We start from the raw sequence: 20,110 nt of genomic DNA on the forward strand, positions 1-20,110 counted from the left end.
GCACAAGCTGATTGTTAAGTCTGTGGGCAAAGTTTGAATGAAATGAGTTACACGGCTGTTACTGCTGTATGTACAGGTGCAGTTCAAGTCTTAGTAATTCTGCCACAAAAGTTTGATGTCAGTAACTTCTGTGGCACTGTGGTTATAAGAAAATTGCATACCACAGATAACATAGGTGTTCATGCAGGCATTCAGAAAGGTGGTCTGTACCCTTTCAACACCTGCTCTGTTCACATGATTTGACAGCGGGGATTTGTATGCTCAAAGAGGAGACACTACTTAAAATGGGATCATTCTTCATTTTAGATATTACAAAAACAGCACAGAGGTATTTTAAAGGGGATAAATACAGATTTAATATTTGAAAAATCTATAATGTACTTTTGAGCTTTAGTAGCAGTTGAAGTTGTATAGAAACCCACTTCAAATTAGTGCTGCATATTTCATATGTTTAGTACAGAGGAGGTTTTTACTGACGGGAATTAATTAGTTTTTCCATCCACCATAAAAATAACCTTTAATGTATAAATGAGTAGAATAGATGTGGTCAGGGAACAGGTAAAGAGGATACATTGTGACATTTACAGCAGGAAGTTTTCACAAATATCTTATGACCTTCATTAGTTTCTCATGAATGTACAGTTTGCATTGTGCATCCATGGTCCACTCGAAGGCTGGAGCTCTGCAGACTCTTGTCAGGAAATTACATTTTTTTGAGTCTTTAAAAGTTTGTCAAGCAGTTGCACATGATAAATGATACATTTCTGAGGCAGCATGAGAAAGTGCTTGAGTGCCCTAATAGCTTTCCATTTTCAATATTATTTCCTCGATTATGTTAGTTTTTCCTCTCCTGTCTCAGTCCGAAGCGGTGGCAGGAGATAAAATAAGCATTTTTCATTTTCATTCCCCTGTGAGTTTGGATGTACCTTCCCAAATTGCTGATAGCAGGCAAGTGGAGGAGACTGAAACAGAATGGAAAGAGCACACACATGAGACAGAGAGCACTGTCTCTAATTTTTCTAATGCTCATATACAGCTGCACTGAACCTCTTTGGTCATTACAAATATCCATGTAAAAAGTACATGAGCAATCCTAATGCCCCTCCTGCTGTAGCAGCTGTAATTTTCTTTGCCCTATTACAGTCAGTAATGAAAAATCCACTTAGACAGCTCAACCTCTCTTTTAGGCCTCCATCAAAATGAGCAAATGGTTTCTCTTCATGGCAAAAACATACCTCTTTATGAGTGTGTGTGTGTGTGTGTGTGTGTGTGTGGCTTGAAGATGTGAATCATTAAAGGAATCGAAAATTATGAGGAAATTGGACGTAGGAAACAATGAAGCACATTTCTACTTTGTTTTGGATGATTATTAAAGTTTGAAATGGAATGAAGAAAGGATCTACTTTACGTTGTGTAAAACTTTTCATGACTTCAAGCTTCACTGAAGTTTGTAATTGGTACTGTATACATAGTTCACTACTTACATACTGCGAGTAATGCACTGTATATGACGGTCAAACATAAAAGTCAGGTCGCCATTTAGAATTAATATAATAATAAGACAATGCTAATATGTTATTCAGATATTTAGAGAAATATTAATCATTGTATTGAAACTCCAGGTCTACACAGTGCTTGTGTAAATGCATTTAGTTGCTCTCCACCAGGGCTGATCCTGCTTTTATCTTTTCTCCTGTTCATTCAGTATTAATGTGCTAGATGAGGGGCTACAAATACGGTCTTTATTCAGTCCCAAAAAATATTCAAACATTTATCTGAAGCCGATATGAGTGAGTACTCAACAGTGAGTTTGTCTTCCAAAACTGTAGTAATTGGTGTATAAGATTCCTTTGAGACATCTCCCCGTTGAGCAAGCAAAGTGACGAAAGAAGGGTCATTTTGTATTGTAAAGACTTACTGAATCAGATGATAACTGCAATTTCTGCCCATTTACTGCAGGTCAGATGGAGCCTATTAACCACCATTTTGAAGAAATGCATGAATTACTTGAAGCAAACATGGCATACTTGTGGAATTTCCAAGCTTTCCTAGAAAACAACTACTTAAACACGTGAAAGATGTATAGACGGATATATTATATAACTATGTTTAACAGAAAAACATGTTAATGGTTTAAAAGCATTAAAAAGGAAGCTACAATGATTATTATTATAAGGAAGAGTCAGAAGTGTATAATTGTTTGCAGTAAAATGTACAAAAATGCACAGAAACAGAATGGAATAGCAGAAGCAGGCAAAGGTTAAAGGTCATGTTCTTCCCTTTCATTTTCTATACATATATTATGATTGTCAGTGTGAATTCTCTGTAAAACGTCACAGCCCACCTACCTTTAATGAATAAATTACACTGTCATCTTCCGGGAACTATGAAAGACTGGAAAAGACCGTAATGATTTTGAAGCTGTAATTTTGCAATTAAGGAGAAACAATTAAACCAGTCTTTGACCTCTTACTGATGATTCAGGTGAATGATGGTTAACTAGCCTCAATGGGAAAGCCTATTACAGCGGCAAGACCGAAAGAGTGCAGACAAACGATTGACAGGCCCACAATACAGCTGGCCTCTCTCTACACTCTGTTCTCATGCTGCCAATTCATTACTACCATTTGAATATGAGCAGGATGTACTTGAGAAACAGGACTTAAAAGAAAAGAAAGCAAAGGTACCATATAAAGAGATGAATGAATGATTTTGCTGTGACAAGAAAGAGAATTGTCCCCCCCTCCCCACTTGTCCTTTCTTTCTCTGCACAGACGAGGCAGCCTGACAAGCTAGCCATTAGGAAGGTAATTTGACAAGCTGTGCTGAGTGCTTTTGCTGTGCCCTTACACCTCTTGAACATCATGAAGCCTTGTTCTCTACCCCTAGTTAATATTAAGAAAATACATGGCCTGGAAAAGACTGCAGAGGATGGGTAATGACAGTCAGTTTATCAAGCACGTGTTCTGATCGGGACACCGTGGCTCTTTGAACTCAGCGGCACTCAAAGCAGCAAGTCAGTCAATCAGTTGTCCGGGTCTGTCGCTGACTTCCTCATATAATTTATTCATAGAGATTAGTTGCTCTTTTTGGGATGGGGTCACATTTTTAGGTGAATGTTTTGCAGTCGTATATGTCGTTAGGGTGTTAATTTATGGGTATGCACACCTGCTTGTGTATGTGTTTACTAGAAGAGCATGGCATTAATTCCTGTGGAGGATATAAAATGAAAGGTCACCAATGGGAAACTACTGAGACAAGAAGGAAATAAGAGGAAATGAGAGAAGAGATGAGACATTTATCAGACAGAGGGAAGTAAAATACAGAAAATACAAGAAACAATTGATGTGGTCACTGGTGTTTGAGAGGATATTTCTCTGTGTTTTATGCATATTTGCAGAAAAACCTGGCAGAGCCATAAAGGTCGAAGTGACAGACTTCCCCATCAGATTCAATAAATAGTGTCGCTCCCTTTCTTGCACACACACAAACACACACTGCTGTTTAAATTCAGTGATACATTGATTTTCCTGTGGACTTACTTTAGTCCCAAAATGAACCACAGTAGCATGTTGAGGACATACACACACATTCTTATATGTTTTAAGCGCTCGCTGACTAGCATTCAATCACCTTGAATATCTTTCCCTGATCTAAGTCTAAGTTTAACCTGAACTCAAACCCAGCTTAAGTGTCATCTGCCTCCCTTTCACAGTCTGAGCCGGTCTTCATAAGGATAGGTATGACACATTCATTCACACATGTACAGTATATGAATGTACACACAACTACCCAGGGAAGGAAAGGCTGTTTGGCAACTGCCAGTGTTGTTGCTGTAGTGATTGACATACAGGGATGAAGCGCCCACAGCCAATCACCCTGTGTTATTGCCTCCTCTTTTTAATATTATCATCCCCTCTTCATCTTCCATTGTCCCCTGCTCCCTGCTGAACCTTAATCTACAGCTCACTTTGTGTATGACTGCATTCTATTTGCCCATTTGTACATCTGTAACCACAGTGCTGCGTCTTTTTGTACATTATGGTATGTGTAGGTTGTCAGTGATTCATATACAAAGTGAGTGTCAAAAAACTCATCTCTCCCTACACCAGTTCTTTATCTTAAAAAGCAAGGTAGTAGCTTTGTGTGTGCTGTATGCATGTTTTTCCAAAAAAAAATCCCAGAATTCCCAATAAATGTAAAATCTACACTGTTAAAAATTGCCTATAAAACACAGTAACAATCTGGCAGCACAGTTGCCAGAAAGTTAATGTAAAAATTACTGCAGCAACAAAGTAATGATTTGTACAAACTGACTTGTGTATCATCTTTAAAGTGTGGGCAAAATAGCAAGGAGAGAGAGACTCTTTTTGTCAGTTAACCTTGATAATGTAATAAAGACTAACCCTTGCAGGCTCTGAGGGTACTGCAACAAATACACTACAACTAATACAGAACGTGGCTGGATAACAACACAATAAGAAAATACTGTTGCCTTTGTGATGTAAATTACTTTTTGCTAAAGTGCAGGTGCAGTTTTAATAATAAACACAACTCTACAATCACAATTTTCCACAATCAAAAGTGTCACTAACCAAATAGTGATAGCATGCATGCTGTTTCTCACATTCTCTCTGCTCCTTTAGATTTAGACAGGGACCTCATTTTAATGTTTTTTTTCAGTTTAAGACATTTTATTAAGTCTAATTTTTGTTTTTAAAAATTCATCCTTGATCCGATTAAGTTTGGTTTTTTTCAAATTTAATTTAAAACTTTGGTTCATGCACTTTTTTTGTCTTCCACACTCCCCCTTAGACTGTGGGTTCATTCGTCAGCAGATGAAAGGTGCTAATGCTACCTGTCTCTTGGTGGGATTTTTTGTGTGTGAGTGTGACTTGTTAGCATCAGGACAGATTTTGGGTACCAGTGCTTTAAAATACATTTGTTCAGAGGTCTTTCAGTATAACTTTAGAGCTTGAGGTATGATTTTGGATGATGTATGAAGTTTTTGCCACTTTTAGTTTGTTGTACAAAGAAAACTGACAATTAATGCTGATACAAAATAAATCTATAGGGATAATTAATCCGTAAGTAGCTAGCTTAGCTTGTATTTACCCTGTCATCTGTGCATGCACACCCATACATGTAACTAAAACTAAAACATGTAACTATAAACAAATAGGGAGGAGCTGGGTTATTTTTTCTGCAGAAGCAAAATATATACAAACAATCAAAGTTAGTAATTCATTTATGCACATTCACACACATGAGAGACAAGCCTTAGATGTCAATGGGGACATAATCAAGTCTTATTAATGGGCCTGATCAGAAATGGTCCAACTGGCTGCTAACTGTTGCCCATCCATTAAAATGCATTATCACACTCTTGCAAATGTCTTGCCGTGTAGCCAAGCTTTTTTCTCTATTGACGTAAATGCTGCCTAATTGTATTTCACTGAGTTTTGCAACAAATTAAAATGTTGCATCTACTTGATAATTCCTTAAATTTAACATTAATAGTAATCATTAGGTATTTTTTTACTCTTTAAATGACCGGATAACAAGGTTAATTTATATACAGTTGTCTGGTTGGGAAAAACATCACCCTCTATTTACACAAGTCGGAATAAAAGGGAAACATGCATCAGCCCCGTCTGCTCTTGTATGAATCATCTTATCATAAGCTTTTCCTACCGATGTAACTTATTTACTGTATATTTATTGGTAGTCCTTTCACTTTCTTGCTGCCCCTTAGAAATCACACCTCCCCCATCCCCACAATGTTCTCAATCTCCTGTTGAAACCTTCTGCTTTCAAGCTCGTCAATTCAATCATCTGTTACTGAAGAAAACTGAGACACTTCTCACTCTGAAATCCAATTTGATGAGCCTGGAGGGAGTGCAGGGGGAGAATGACACGGGGAAGGGAGAAATTTTAGGGAGCTATAATAAGGATGGACAGAAGGAGCAGGCATAGCTGAGAAGAGGCTGAGGGAAAGGGGAGAGGTGTTTGCTGACAGGAGAGAGAAGAGGGGGGTTTGAGGGAAGCAAGTAGAGAAGTCCATTTAATAGGGATAGTGAAGATGGGCGTGCTTGTGCATTATAGTCAATGCATCTACTGTGCTTTTGCACTGATATTGTTATCTGTTTATGTGCAGTGTCTAAATTCACAAAACTAAACAGGTCACAGTTATTGAAACGACTAATGTGTCATGATTTTTGATTAAATTAATTTTATTGACAAGCACAAGCTCATCACTCACTATACATACACCAATATCTGACCCAGCAGGATACTTTTGGGAAAATGACAGATAAGTGTCCAGTCAAACACAACCTTGAAATTTTCTCTCTTTTCATTTTATTGTGTTTCTCTTTCACAGCAAAATAGTTGATGCACAACTTTGGCAAGTGCCTCTCTTTTGTGTGGTGAGATTACACCTGTATGACATTTATCAATTTTAAAGAATATTTTGCATAAAGGTTTAAAAACTGCTTAAGTGTGAGACCGTAAAAATACAGAATTAGAAGAATTGCAGACTCTGAGTCCACCACACTAGAGGTTTCAGAGGTGACGACCACATTGGTGTTGGTGAAGTATGTCTTGTGAGACAAGACATGTAGTTCATTGAAAGGTTTCACACAAAACAAAATGATAGCCTTCTTGACTGTCTTTATGGCAAACCACAGCCTTCTTGACTTCTTGGCCTTGTAGCTTTCTAAAGAGACACAGAAAGGGGAGATGTCCTCACTGCTTGCTGCATATTTCCGGCAGGTTACTCTAGTCTTTACAAATGTTTTTCCATCTCATTACTCACACAACAACAACCACTTGTGACAGCACAACACACATAATAAGCCATTTATTATGAGCTTTTCCTGTCATTTGTTGCCACCGGTCAGCAGGTCTGCCTCATTGTTACCATGGAAACATGGGTAGATGGATAAATTGTAAGATTTAAAATATGGTTTTTGAAGCAATCACACTTGCTTTAGACTTGATATATATTTATATTTATATATATATCTATATATATAGTGTACTGTGTTTTCAGATGAGAGGCGCGACTGTACAAAATGATCTAAACACACTGAGATTATAAAGACAGACACAGCTAATATCTAAATTTCCGCAATATGGTTAAACTTAAATGAGACTTATAGATTAAAATCCGCATGATATCTCTGACTGTGAGTGGCAATTGATAAGAGATTAAAAAAAAGCTCATGTTAAAGTCATTGTGCACCTTATAAACAAATTTCAATGTAGTTGCATCCATCAATACACATCCTGTTCTCACTCTCAATGAAATGATGTGTACCTCTTGTCTCCACACCCTTCCGCTCAAAATGTTCTACTTTACAGTATCATTTTATTTTTTATTTGTAATTACATTTTTGTTGGCATGCTGCCTTTCCTATACGTATTTAAACATAATGGCAAATTAACTATGGTTTCTCATATAGCCTGGTCACACTGAGGTCTTTTGTTGGTCTTATTTTGAAGAGAGGCTCACAAAACAACACTAAAGATCACAAATACTTGTTCTGAAAGAGGTTAATACAAATCTATAGAAAAGTAATACATGCCCTTGAACTCTTTTTGTTCTTAGTAAAATGGAGCTGAACATCCAGTTCTCTTTTAGATCATTACTATTCATAGGACAACAATACAGTCCTTCATGTAGGTATTATCTCCATGCATTTAACTGATTATATTTGTATTTTTACCAAAAAAAGCCCCCTGCATCCATCCAAGTGTCCAATTAATTAAAACAACGGCTTACAGTTTTATAGTTGTATTTACATATGTATATTATGTGTTTGTTCAGACTGCTATAAGTGTGGCTCATGTTTAGAAGTAGTGTGACATGACGAAAAATCCAGGCCCGAGACAATGAGCCCTGGTCAGACCCTTGGCCTGACGCACAGTTTATCTTACAGCGAAGATGCATCCCCTCATTGCGAGGAGGTCCTAATGTATCCTCAAGGGCCCTCCACCTGCTCTCTGCTACCTCGGTCACCATGGAGATTTGGCTATTTCGGCAAACGATAGGGTTAAATAAGTACACATTCAGTAGAGCATGAGCAGCAGCAACAACATGTAAACACTTGTGGGATGCCTGGAACAACAGGCGGCATAAAAAAGAGGGACTAGATGTGATGCTTTGATATGCTTTTAAAACTCACATCATTCCCTCTCCTCCACTTAAAGAAAAGCATCTTTTTAGTAGCTGTTCATGGAGGGATACTAAATGGGTTCTGAATTGATGGAAAGATGGACAGAAGAGCTGGTGGTGGGATGGCACGAATGTAAAGCCTGAATAGAATTAAAGAATTAAACAGCACTTGATATTCTTCGGGTCCCTGGCCCATTAGGGGAGCGACGTTCTCTCTAAATTAGAGTAATGAGGAGTTTGGTACCCAGCAAGCTACTTGAAAAAAGGAACAGAAGGAAGGAGGGGAGTGTGGGATCAAGGCAGAAAACACATGATTCTTTGAGGGGGAGCAAGAGAGTGCAAAAATCACCAGATTTCAATCACAAGTATCTAATTGCCTCTATAGGTTCAGGAACAGTTCTCTGATGAGTTTGTGTGCGGAATACATTTGAAACACTCAGGTTTTTTAAAGACACAGGGGGGTAAACAGAGCAGGGAGAGGTGGGAGTGGGGTGTCAGTGATAAGAGAAAGAAGGAAGCAAGAGATTGAAAGAAAGACAGAGAGAGAGACAGAGAGAGAGAGAGAAATGTGAATCACACACTGCTGCTCTGATCCCAGCATGTGTCCATCTCTGTCCCAGCCAGACCACCCGCCAGGTCTGCGGGGAGCGAGTGTATGTGTGTGTGACTGACAGAGAAAGACCGTGTGCATTGGTCAGCAAACGCACACTTGTGTGTCTGTGTGAGCTCTCACAGCAGGACAGAAAGCACATGGGATGGAGGGCACATACGGCTAAACACACATTTAATCATAAAGCAGTGGCTCAGCAGAGGTTTTTCCAAGAAGCCGTCTGAAATATGTGTTGTTGAAGGGGGAGAGGCTGCGTTATTTCTCAGAAGAAAAGGCAAACAAGAAACACCCTCAACTCCTGAATGTGACTTGATCTAAACGGTTAAATCACCAACATTTTCACCATAACCAGCAGATGATTATCCTAAAGTCTCGGCAGACATAAAGATCATCCTGCCAATAACAATGTGCAGCAACAGATGTACAATGTCATCATTTTATCGTATCACAGCTTCTCTTGGATTCCTTTCCTCATTTCTTCCGACTGTGGCTTAATCTTTGTCTCCACTCTACTGTCCCACTCTTTTTTTTCATTTCCATTCCCTTCAGTCCTGTCCAGCCATAAGTTCCTTCATGAAATGTGAAAATATTGTTAGAATGTTTCAATCCTCTAATCTTACCTGGTCAAGATATGAAAGGATTAAGGCCAATAATTGCATCTATTTATTTATATATTGATGTTTTACAGCTCATTATCAACCTTTACTTCAAATTGTCAAATGTTTTTAGTTGATTTTGTCAGATTTGTGTGTAAAACACTGAACCCCATAGGAAGCTTAGCATAGCAAATGCACAGCCTGCTAATTAATTTAAATATCAATACATTTATTTAAAAAAAAAATTACATTTGGTCATAATTTCTGAAGACATCTGGCATAGAACTGGATTGTAGTTTAGCAGTAGTCAGTCCAGAATGTTTAACATAAACATTACAGTATGTTTAGCTTTGTTCACCTTTTTATTTGAACTTTTTATTTAAAGAAATTGGACGTATGGCCATTGGTTAACAAACCTGCACAGTAAATGTTTTACTTTGAGCTCTGTGAATGTGTGATGGATTTTCTCATTAAAATTATGACCAAATTCGATTAATTAATAATGAGTTAATACTCCACACTGAAAGTGTCTTATTCAGAACAGTCGATGATGTTAACCTCAATTAACTGCAACAGCAAAACCCTGCTCACACTGCTCAGAGCATCAGCAGCATCGTTTTTACTCCACACTCAGTCCATTTCATCTTGATGCTTAAAAGACAAATTCAAGGCCTTTCACATATTATTAAACACTGGGGCATAAATATCTACTTTTACTTAAGCAAATGATCTGATAACAAGTCATTTTTGAGTCATTTTTGATACTCTGTGAGAAAAAAATTAATTTAATTTTTAATTTTATTTTTATTCAGTTGACCATTATCCAGCCTCCAAACAAAAAGTACTGTGTACCCCTCTCTCTGTGTACCCCTCTCATTTTAAACTTAGCTATATATATTATTAGGCAACAAATATCAAGAATACATGACTATCAAATGTAGATTACCTGATACTGTCAATGCTTTTTTTAATGCTCTAATGATGTATCCTGTAATCTATAAACACTAAATTGAAGTACACAAAAAAATGAGAAACTGTAACTTTTGCAGTTGATCTACATACTGTAACCTCTGAGTGTGTTTATGTATAAATCATGTTAATGTGGCTAACATGATCACCACTTTTGTGTGTAATTTTCTAATGAGAAACATGCCTGTCTCCTGTTCACTACAATTAATGTACCAGAGCGCCTGTTTATCTGTGCACATTTTTGTCAGGGATTCTCCTGTTTAATTTGTCAGTCTGCGCCAAGACACGTCCATGTAATTATGTGTCAACGAGCAATTAAATCATCAATTAAGGTTTGTTAAGCAGAGGGCATATCACAGAGAACAGTGATTAGACACAACAGTCACATAAATGTTTGTGTAGCTGGATAAGATTGTCAACAAGTTGATTATCTATCTATCTATCTATCTATCTATCTATCTATCTATCTATCTATCTATCTATCTATCTATCTATCTATCTATCTATCTATCTATCTATCTATCTATCTATCTATCTATCTATCTATCTATCTATCTTCCTTTCTAAGTGCCTCTCTGAATCTCTGCATCCTACCAAACTCCAGTTTGAATCAATCTGTTTTTCACTGTTCCTCAGTCTACCTCCATATGCTTCCTTTATCCCAGCAGCATCCTTCTTTCCCTCCTCTTTGTGCGCTCTTTGGAGAGCTGGTAGATGACAACTTCATCTCTATTATTCAGTTTCTCTCTCCTACTCTTCATCCCCCTCTCCTTCTGCCAGAGTGCTGCTACATGACAAGCCAATATCCACTGGTCTCAGCCCCCTTATCATTACCTTCCTTTTCTTTTACTCCGTTTATATACCGTCCCTCTTTTTATACAGCTTTGTATCTTCTGTGTCGACAAACATCAAGAAAAGAGTTTAAAAAGTAGGTTTTTCAGTAGATTTGTAGTATTTACGATTTAATTTGTTCTTAAACTTCTGGTATGGTAATATTAAATTACATTTAAGTTTTATTAAGATATTTTCCATTTTTTCATTTAACAACATTTCAACAAAATAACACACTACAATAAAAAATGTATTAAAAAGAATCCTAAACTTTTTAGCTAAAGACGTTATTACCCACCATATGATAAGAAACACACAATATATAACAACAACAAAAATAACTCATAACCAAAATGTATGACCCAGATCTTAATTTGATTTTTAGACTGAAAGATCTCAGGTGATACAGACACATTTGAAGTGTTGCTGTTGTTCTCAACTCAAAAGTCAATATAATTTGACGCCAGCCTGTTATTTTTACCAATTGATAATAAGAATTTACATATAAATACACACAAATGCATCAGTGTTGTCTACACACCTGTCATTTTTTTATAAATTCAGCATTTGGCTTATTGTATATGAGAAATATACATTAATGTATAATGTATATGAAAAGTGTAGTGCAATTCTAATCCTAATATGTGGTTACATTATTCATAATTTTTGTAATAGTTTTCATACATAAAAGAAATAAAAATTAAACAGCCAGTTTTTAGCTATTAAATCACATAGGTGGAGAAATATGTCTTATCAAATAAAACACAGCTAATAAAATGATATGCTGCACTTTGTTTTCACCTTTGAAACTTTTTATTTCTGCACAGAGAAAGAAACTAAACATCACCACAGACAAGCTGTTTACCCCTGTTGATCTGACAGTGCCAGATTTTAAGCACGTTGTTTTTCTGACATTTCTGACAAACATGACCATAAAAAATGTTCTCATTTGGATTTTTAACATTTTTTTTATAGGGGACACGGTAACACAGTGCCTAAAAATGCCCTATGTGTCAGAGTCTTAAGTGGCCGAGTTTAATGTTCTCTCTCTGTGGGTGTGTGAAATTCACACATGGGAACACACCTCCTGCCCACCGAGAAGGGAGCCATCTGACCTTTTGCTTGCGGTGGATTTAATGAAGAGACTGTCATTTGCCGTCTCTGTGACTGCATGCTCGTCTCACACATGCAGATATTGCACAGAGCGCAGCCGTGATACCCTCCTCTTTGTTCAGTGGGCAGTCTGAGTCTCACTTTCTGTCAGCATTAATGAGCCGGTTTCTTGGACAATTGGTCCTGCCAGTCAAACCAGAGGGTCTGACTGGGCCTGTGGCGGCCTGTTGGTGCCAGAATATTCTGTATGTGGGGGACAGCCAGCGACATCTAGTGGCCATGTTGGAGACTCACTCCACATATGGGGAATGGGTCATGATATAAAGAAAAGTATTTGCTGCACAGATATTTCTGATGAGAATGATTGGGTTTTTTTTTGTCATGGATAACGTGCTGTGATGAAGTCCCATCCTGTCTGAGTGAAATTCATAGTGATTACTGTGATGAAAAATCAAGTCAAACACACAACACATTTCTATGAGTATAAATTTTGGTATATACTATTAACACTTGTATGCTGTGAGTTGTGGGTTAAACATGCTGCTATAAATGTTGTTTTTCCTATAAGTTGTGATGAAAATACTGTCACATTTGTAGCACTGTGATATTTTAGTTCCCATGATTCACAGCAACAGGCTGCAGTTAAAATTATCCATGACACACACATACGCACAGATTGAATCACAGCTGCATTAATTTAAAAAAGTCATTTGTGATTATTTATAACTGCAGTGAAATATCAGAATGAGTAAATGATGCTGAGAAAATACACAGCATGACAGCAAATATGCAGATCTCACACACACACACACCTGTTGTATACTTGCATGCAGCAGAGCAGTTGTGAGCTGTTCGTCATGTTAGTGTGGCTGAACTGTGCACTCATGAAATGTGCACACTGAGAATCAGGGATGTACAACATACCTGGAAACCAAAAACATACCTGAGTGACTGAATTGAACAGTGCATTTCTCTTATAATAACTTTAGTAAAAATGTATATACACAATTTGACCAAAAGGCTAAATATACATTACAGGGATATAGGACAGAGGCAAAAAGAAGCCAGGGGTCACCTGCAATCCAAGCTGTCATAAAACTGGCAACGCTGCCTGCAATCAGAGCTCTGAGACCACAACTGGAGATGTCAGCTCGTCTGTTTGGAGCTATGACAGCTGGAAAAAGAACAATTATGTGTTAAACAAACAAAAGGTTGTACAGAAGAATGCAACAAAGCTTTGACAGCGCAGCAAGTACACAACAATGATGTTTAAGTCGCAACAAAGAAACCGCAGTTCATATGTCAGAAAAGAAGGAAGAACAATGGTAGGATTTTATGGTAAACTGTTGAAAATGTCCCTTTTTACATTTTTGTGTCAACTGACAACTTTTCATCATCATTTTCTGTAACTTTTTAATCAAGACTGTGACTTTAAGTCCTTTCAAATCTTAATACTTGCAGACAATCAAGGGCGACCTTGTCATTTGACATGTATGAGGCCCTGAAATTAAATGTGTGTGTTTTAGTGTATTTCTGTCAAAGTAAGTTTGCAGCTGTTTTTTTTAAATTTCTTGGACCTGTTGGGAAAACACCCTTTTTATTTTCTTTCTTCTTGTGACATTTTCAAAGGCTTGTTGCTTTAACATGTTAAACAGTTGTTTTGATTGCACTCTTTGTGGGTGTTGCAAACGTGCTGTACTCTGTGTGTTGGAGATTTCAGGGAGAATATCCGATTTTTCATTTTTCTTCCGAGGGGTATTTTTATGCAGCTAAAAGCTTATTGAAACAGACTTCTCATTCAGCCCACACACTGTAACTCGCTGTTATTTTACAGATGGATTCCTCACTGCCAGCCAAAAACAATCAAGGACATAATTGATTTTTCTTTCTGTACATATTAGTGCATATTGGAGAACTGTATATAGTAGTACAATTCAGAATTTAAATTGAATTTTGTAGCAGCCAGAATCATTGTGAGTTTTGATATTTGTCTGTTTATTGCTGCTGCTCAGTGTTTCTAATGTGGCACTCACACAGGGCTCCAATTGTCATTCCCAGGGAAGCAAAGTTAAAAAATCCACACAAGGCATAGGTTGCAATGGCTTCTTGGTGGACCTAGATAAAGGAATGTAATTCATTAAAATTGTTTACTGATAAAAAATAGTATATTTGTCTGTGTATGTATTGGCATACATATTGACATTGATTCCAAAACACAACACAGTGTTTGAATGTCTTTTGTATCATTTTCCTTGTGCGGTTAACAGTATTACTCTGTTTCCAAACTAACAATTAAACGTTTCTTTGGCACAAAAATCTAAATTATGGCAAAAGAAACCAGTAATATCCTCACTATTATTGTTATTCACTGATAACAGGTCTTAACTGGTCTTGTCAGAATGTGTGTTGATTATTTGTCAAAAGAAAAGCAGAAGTATTATTTCCATATTAGCAGAGACTTACAGAGTTGAACTGCTTAATGTTGTTCACATATTCTGGCCCTCCTGCCTTCATCCTCTTTATTAACTCTGACAACTTCTGAAAGGCCACAAACTACTTGAGAAATGTTTTTTTGCCGCTCAGCTCAGCAACAATGAAGTCGTCCTCCCAGGAAACACCCATCATGAAGGAGAGAGGCATAAACACATGGGAACAGATGAGCTACAGGAGGAGGACAAAGTGCTTCAGGTTAGTGCTTCAGTGTATTTAAACAGTTTATTTTTTTGTGTGTGGTCAGGGCCATCACCGAGAAGCTGAGCTCTGGACAGTCACACATCTCACCCAGCCTGGAGAGGACAGAGTCGAAAAAGGTCAGCAGGGCAAGGCAACAAACTTTCTGTCCTTTTTGAGCACACACTTTATAACTTTATAAGTGGCAGCTTCTTTTCTAGCCAAAATGCCTGTGTGATGGCCAGTAGGTATGCAGTCAACAAGTGTGTCACCGCAACCTCAAGACAAAACCAGGAAGTGAAATGACATTGTCACAAAACTCAGTGTTGATGATATCAGGCCTCAGTTTGGTTTCTATCTTTGATAATATATTAAATCTGTATTTTTAATGTTGACCTAACTCTATAAATCCCAATGCCTCTTCACATCTTCATCACTTCCTCAGCTTCCTCACCCCAAATGAAATAAAGGCTCCCATAATGCTCTCAGAAATTGGCAGCAAAACCTCCGGTCATTACAGCATGGATCTTTGATAGTTAGATCACTAATGTATGAGCCAATCAGGAGAGACGACTCAATCTGGAAGACATGTGAGGACAGATAATTTTTCTCTATTAATAAACCAGGATTTTAGTGAAGTGTTTTTTAATGGCTGCAGTTGCATATGTGCCCAAGGAATATATTTCCAGCTGATACCATCCAGCTTGATTCTGGTGGATATGTTCCCATGGTAACCTGCATTATGAATCCAATCTGATGGATAAATCAGTATATAAGTGAAAGGAAACTAATTGCACCACTGGAAATGTAAAATGCTAAATTTAGCAGTCTTTATGTCTTCATTTGCAGTTAGAAATTAATTAATTGGCATTTCAGCAACATTATTCTTTACTGTATCCTCCTTCCTCACCTTGCAAATAAGCCAGGGCATGAAGCCAATATAGTAGAGCATGAAGATAACAGAGCTCAAAAACAGGCATCACCTGTAGAGAGTCCACCATCAGCACCATCAGTACAGATTATGTTTATATATGTACTCCTCGTTTTTATCACATTGTTTGTTATCTTTTATGTGTATGGTTTTGGTTAATTTTAGTTTTATAGGAGGTAAAGTATTACCACTGTATGGAAAAAAGAGATTTTATTTAATTTAAGAGTTATACACATTTCTGGGGGAGACTTAAGTCAGAGAGCAGCGTGTTTTCTTCTTCTTTTGCTTTTTTTCTTCCGCTCGTTCTTTCTTGTCTCTTCTCTGCCTTTTTTCTCTTCTTCTCTGACATGGGTGGCTCTTTAAGTTTAAGGGGTCTGGCCTCCTCTTCCATCATTTAAAGGAGCCATGTCTTTGTGAATCATACTGTAGTGTCCTACCTTAAAGATGAATAGGTGGTAAATAATAATGTTTGTAAAAAAAAATAACTAGTGACTAGTAAATCTCAAAGTTTACTATTGCCAAAAGTATTTCCTATTTCTGCAGAAAACAGAAAGAGTTACAAGGCACTGAAAAAACTGAAAAAATATGTGCATCTACATTTGGTTCCCGAGCCATGTCAGTGCACTCAAGCCAACAGCAGAGCAAAGATAAACTGTAGTCCAATCCCACATAAAAATGTTTGCCAACACCACTGCAACTAAATTTGTTTCTGTGTGTGTGTGTGTGTGTGGAGCAGGCATGTGCGTCCCTTACCCTGAATGGGTGTTTGGAGAACAGCAGCATTAAGAAGATGAACAGCAGCAGGCTGTCTTGTCCCCCGCTGTGCTGTGTCCAGTGTAAGCCAGCACACCACGGCCACCAGGAACCACACATATATTACCCTGAAGAGAGAGAGGGGGAGGGAAGTGGCAGAAAGAGAAGGGAAGGGAAAGGGAGGAAGGCAGGGAGGAAGGCAGGGAGGAGACAGTCTGTACATGTGAAATATATTAAGAACAAAAAGCAGAAATTTTTCCAAGAGAAGTTTCAGCTGAGGCATTACTCCAGAGAGGATTACAGAGTGAGTCACTCAGTCAACAGCATTTTAAGAAGGGTGTCAGTTAATAAAGTAAATAAGCAGCTTCTCAAGGTTTTGAAAATGACTATTTATATCAGCCTATCCGAATATTGAGCATTGTAATAAGAAACCTCCAAATGCCTAACAATTCATTTCACTGTGACATTTACATATATTATCTTGTCTGCTTCCTGTCTGTCTCACAGCCAGTCTTCACAAGGGAATCGGTACAGTTCTTGAAAAAGGAACGTGAGTGCATATGGCTTCAGCCTCATCTCTATGTGTACATGGGGACCAGGGACTCAGTGTGATGGTACCCAAAAATGGTGATAGCAGGAGTGATAGTTTGTAAAATGCGTATGGATCTGTGTGTTTTTATGATGTTCTACGAGACCAGGCAATTCTTCTTGAGGTCACTTCGTATCATCTTTGTTTTTTAACTCCATGATTGTAAAGAAAATGGCTGAGAAACTTGTTGACAACTATAGAAATTTGCCTGCAAATGTCAAATCATTATCTTTTTCTAAGTCTAACCCACCAGGTAGTTTCTAGTTTTTCAGGTTAAACCAAACCAAACATTGTCCAGACACCTGTCTCTAGTCAGAAATATGGCTGAAGAAAGCTTAGTTTTATTTACATAAAGCCAAAAGTCCAAAAGCCCAAATCCAGAAACCCCCCAAGAGAAACTACAAACAAAAGGAGATACAAAACAAAACCAGAACAGAAACCTCAGAACACAGGAGCATACACAGGAGTGACCACACAGGACAAACTGACAGACACAGCACGGCACAAGGGTTAATAAGACACAGGTGAGAACAATCAGGTAATCACCAGGGTGTTATGATATGGGGATTGGGCCTTATTTGTTGTCATGATTGTGCTGACTTCTGTTTTTCTCCCTCCTCTTGGAGGCATGTCTCTCCTCAGAAGTGCTGGGCGTGGTTACCTGCTGGCTGGAGGTTGGCACACCTGCACCTCGTTTCATCTCTGCTCTCTACTTATACCGGAGCTCTTCTCTGCTTCGACGCTGGATTGTCTACGTAGTTGGTAACTCGTCAGTTACAGCTTTTCCTGAGAACTAATTCTCCTCATCGAGGATCTGAGCATTCTCAGCCTTTTTCAGTGACTGTTTCCCTCTTTCTCTTTGCCAGGAAACCAACCTGTTTGACTGCTCCTCCAGCCAGCTCCTAGCCAGCCACGCCGAACAGCATAGCCTTTTGTGAACTGATCCCTTTTGGATTCGCCTTTTGTTATTTCTTTTCTCATTAAACTGAACTTAAGCAACCCTCTGCCTCTGTTCTGCTTCTGGGTCCTCTCGTTAGGAAAACCCAACAGAACAATCCAGCCAGCATGGACCCAGCAGACTCGGAGTCATTCGCTCAAGCTCTCAGCGCTCAGGAAGCCGTGTTAAGAAGACATGAGGCCCAGATTCAGGACGTCTCGGACAACCTCCGCAGCCTGTCAGCCAGCGTGAGTTCCATGCTAACCCAGCTAAACCTGCTTTCAGGACGCGTGAGAGACCGTGAGGAGCAAACACCACCTGCTAACCCTCCTTCGGTTGCTGAGCCTGCCTTACCTACTACACGTGAGCCATCGGTTCCTCCCCCTGAGCCTTATGCTGGTGATGTAGGGTCGTGTAACCAATTCCTATTTCAGTGCTCTATGGTTTTTAGTCAGCGACCATCTTCCTATGTTTCAGATGAGGCTAAGGTGGCCTATATGGTTAATTTACTGCGGGGCAAGGCTAGTCAATGGGCTACTGCCCTCTGGCAGAGTGATTCACCTGTCCTTCGCTCTTACCCCTCTTTCCTGGCAGAGATGCGTAAGATTTTTGACCACCCTTTGCAGGGCCAAGAGGCAGTTATACGCCTGCTCGATCTCCGTCAGGGTTCACGTTCAGTTGCGGCCTACTCTGTAGATTTTCGCGTCCTAGCTGTTGAGTCTGGGTGGGATGAATTGGCTCTTAAGGGAATATTTTACAAGGGTCTATCTGATAAAATTAAAGACGAACTCTCCCTCAGGGAGGACCCTGGCCCCTTAGATTCTCTTATTTCTCTGGCTATTAAGATAGATGCTAGGCTGAAGGAGAGACAGAGAGAGAAGGGCTTCGCCCCTCCTAGGCTAGCTTCTCCTCCTAACCCCAGGCTTCCTGCCTCCTCCATGTCTTCTTTACCTGCTCTCCCACCACCTACTGCTTCCTCCCCTCCTCCAGAGGAGCCTATGCAGTTAGGCAGATCCAAATTGTCCCCTGGTGAGCGGCTCAGGAGGAGACAGGAGAACCTCTGCCTTTATTGTGGTGAGCCTGGTCATCTCCTGCCTTCCTGCCCAAAAGTGCCGGCTCACCAGTAGACGAGGGAGTCCTGGTGAGCCATACACCTTTCCATTCCCCTTCTCCAACCTCCCTCACTCAGTTTACGCTAGCTGGTTCCTTAATCCTCCCCCATGTAACTCTGCCTCTTTCAGCTTTTGTAGATTCTGGTTCCGATGACAACTTTATAGACTCAGCTTTTGCCCTCCAAGCCAATCTACCTACTAAACCTCTAGTCTCCCCTAAGGTAGTTAATGCCTTAGATGGCAGGTTGCTAGCCTCAGTTACCCACCGTACCTCCCCTGTTACTCTACTACTGTCGGGTAATCACCGTGAGACGCTCTCCTTCCTCGTTATTAGCTCTCCTGCTTTTCCTATAGTTCTGGGCCTTCCCTGGTTAGTCACTCACAACCCTCATATTGATTGGCTCAGCCGTACTATTCTAAACTGGAGCCCCTTCTGTCTGGCTAACTGTCTCCAAGCTGCAAGCCCTCCCGCTCATTCTCCTCCCCCTGCTGTCTCTGAACCGCCTGACCTATCCTCGGTGCCCCCTGAATACCACGACCTCGCCCCAGTGTTCTGTAAGGCTAAGGCTACCTCGCTCCCCCCTCATCGACCCTATGATTGCCCGATCGACCTTCTACCTGGAGCCACCCTACCTTCAAGCAAGCTCTATAAACTCTCTAGGCCAGAGAGAGACTCCATGGAGAGGTACATCACGGAATCCTTGGCTGCAGGCCTCATCCGACCTTCCTCCTCCCCTGTCGGTGCTGGCTTCTTCTTCGTGGGAAAGAAGGACGGATCCCTCCGACCCTGCATCGATTATCGTGAGTTGAACAATATCAC

Source organism: Parambassis ranga, chromosome 9 (genome assembly GCF_900634625.1).
Source record: "Parambassis ranga chromosome 9, fParRan2.1, whole genome shotgun sequence".
NCBI classification, from domain to species: domain Eukaryota; kingdom Metazoa; phylum Chordata; class Actinopteri; family Ambassidae; genus Parambassis; species Parambassis ranga.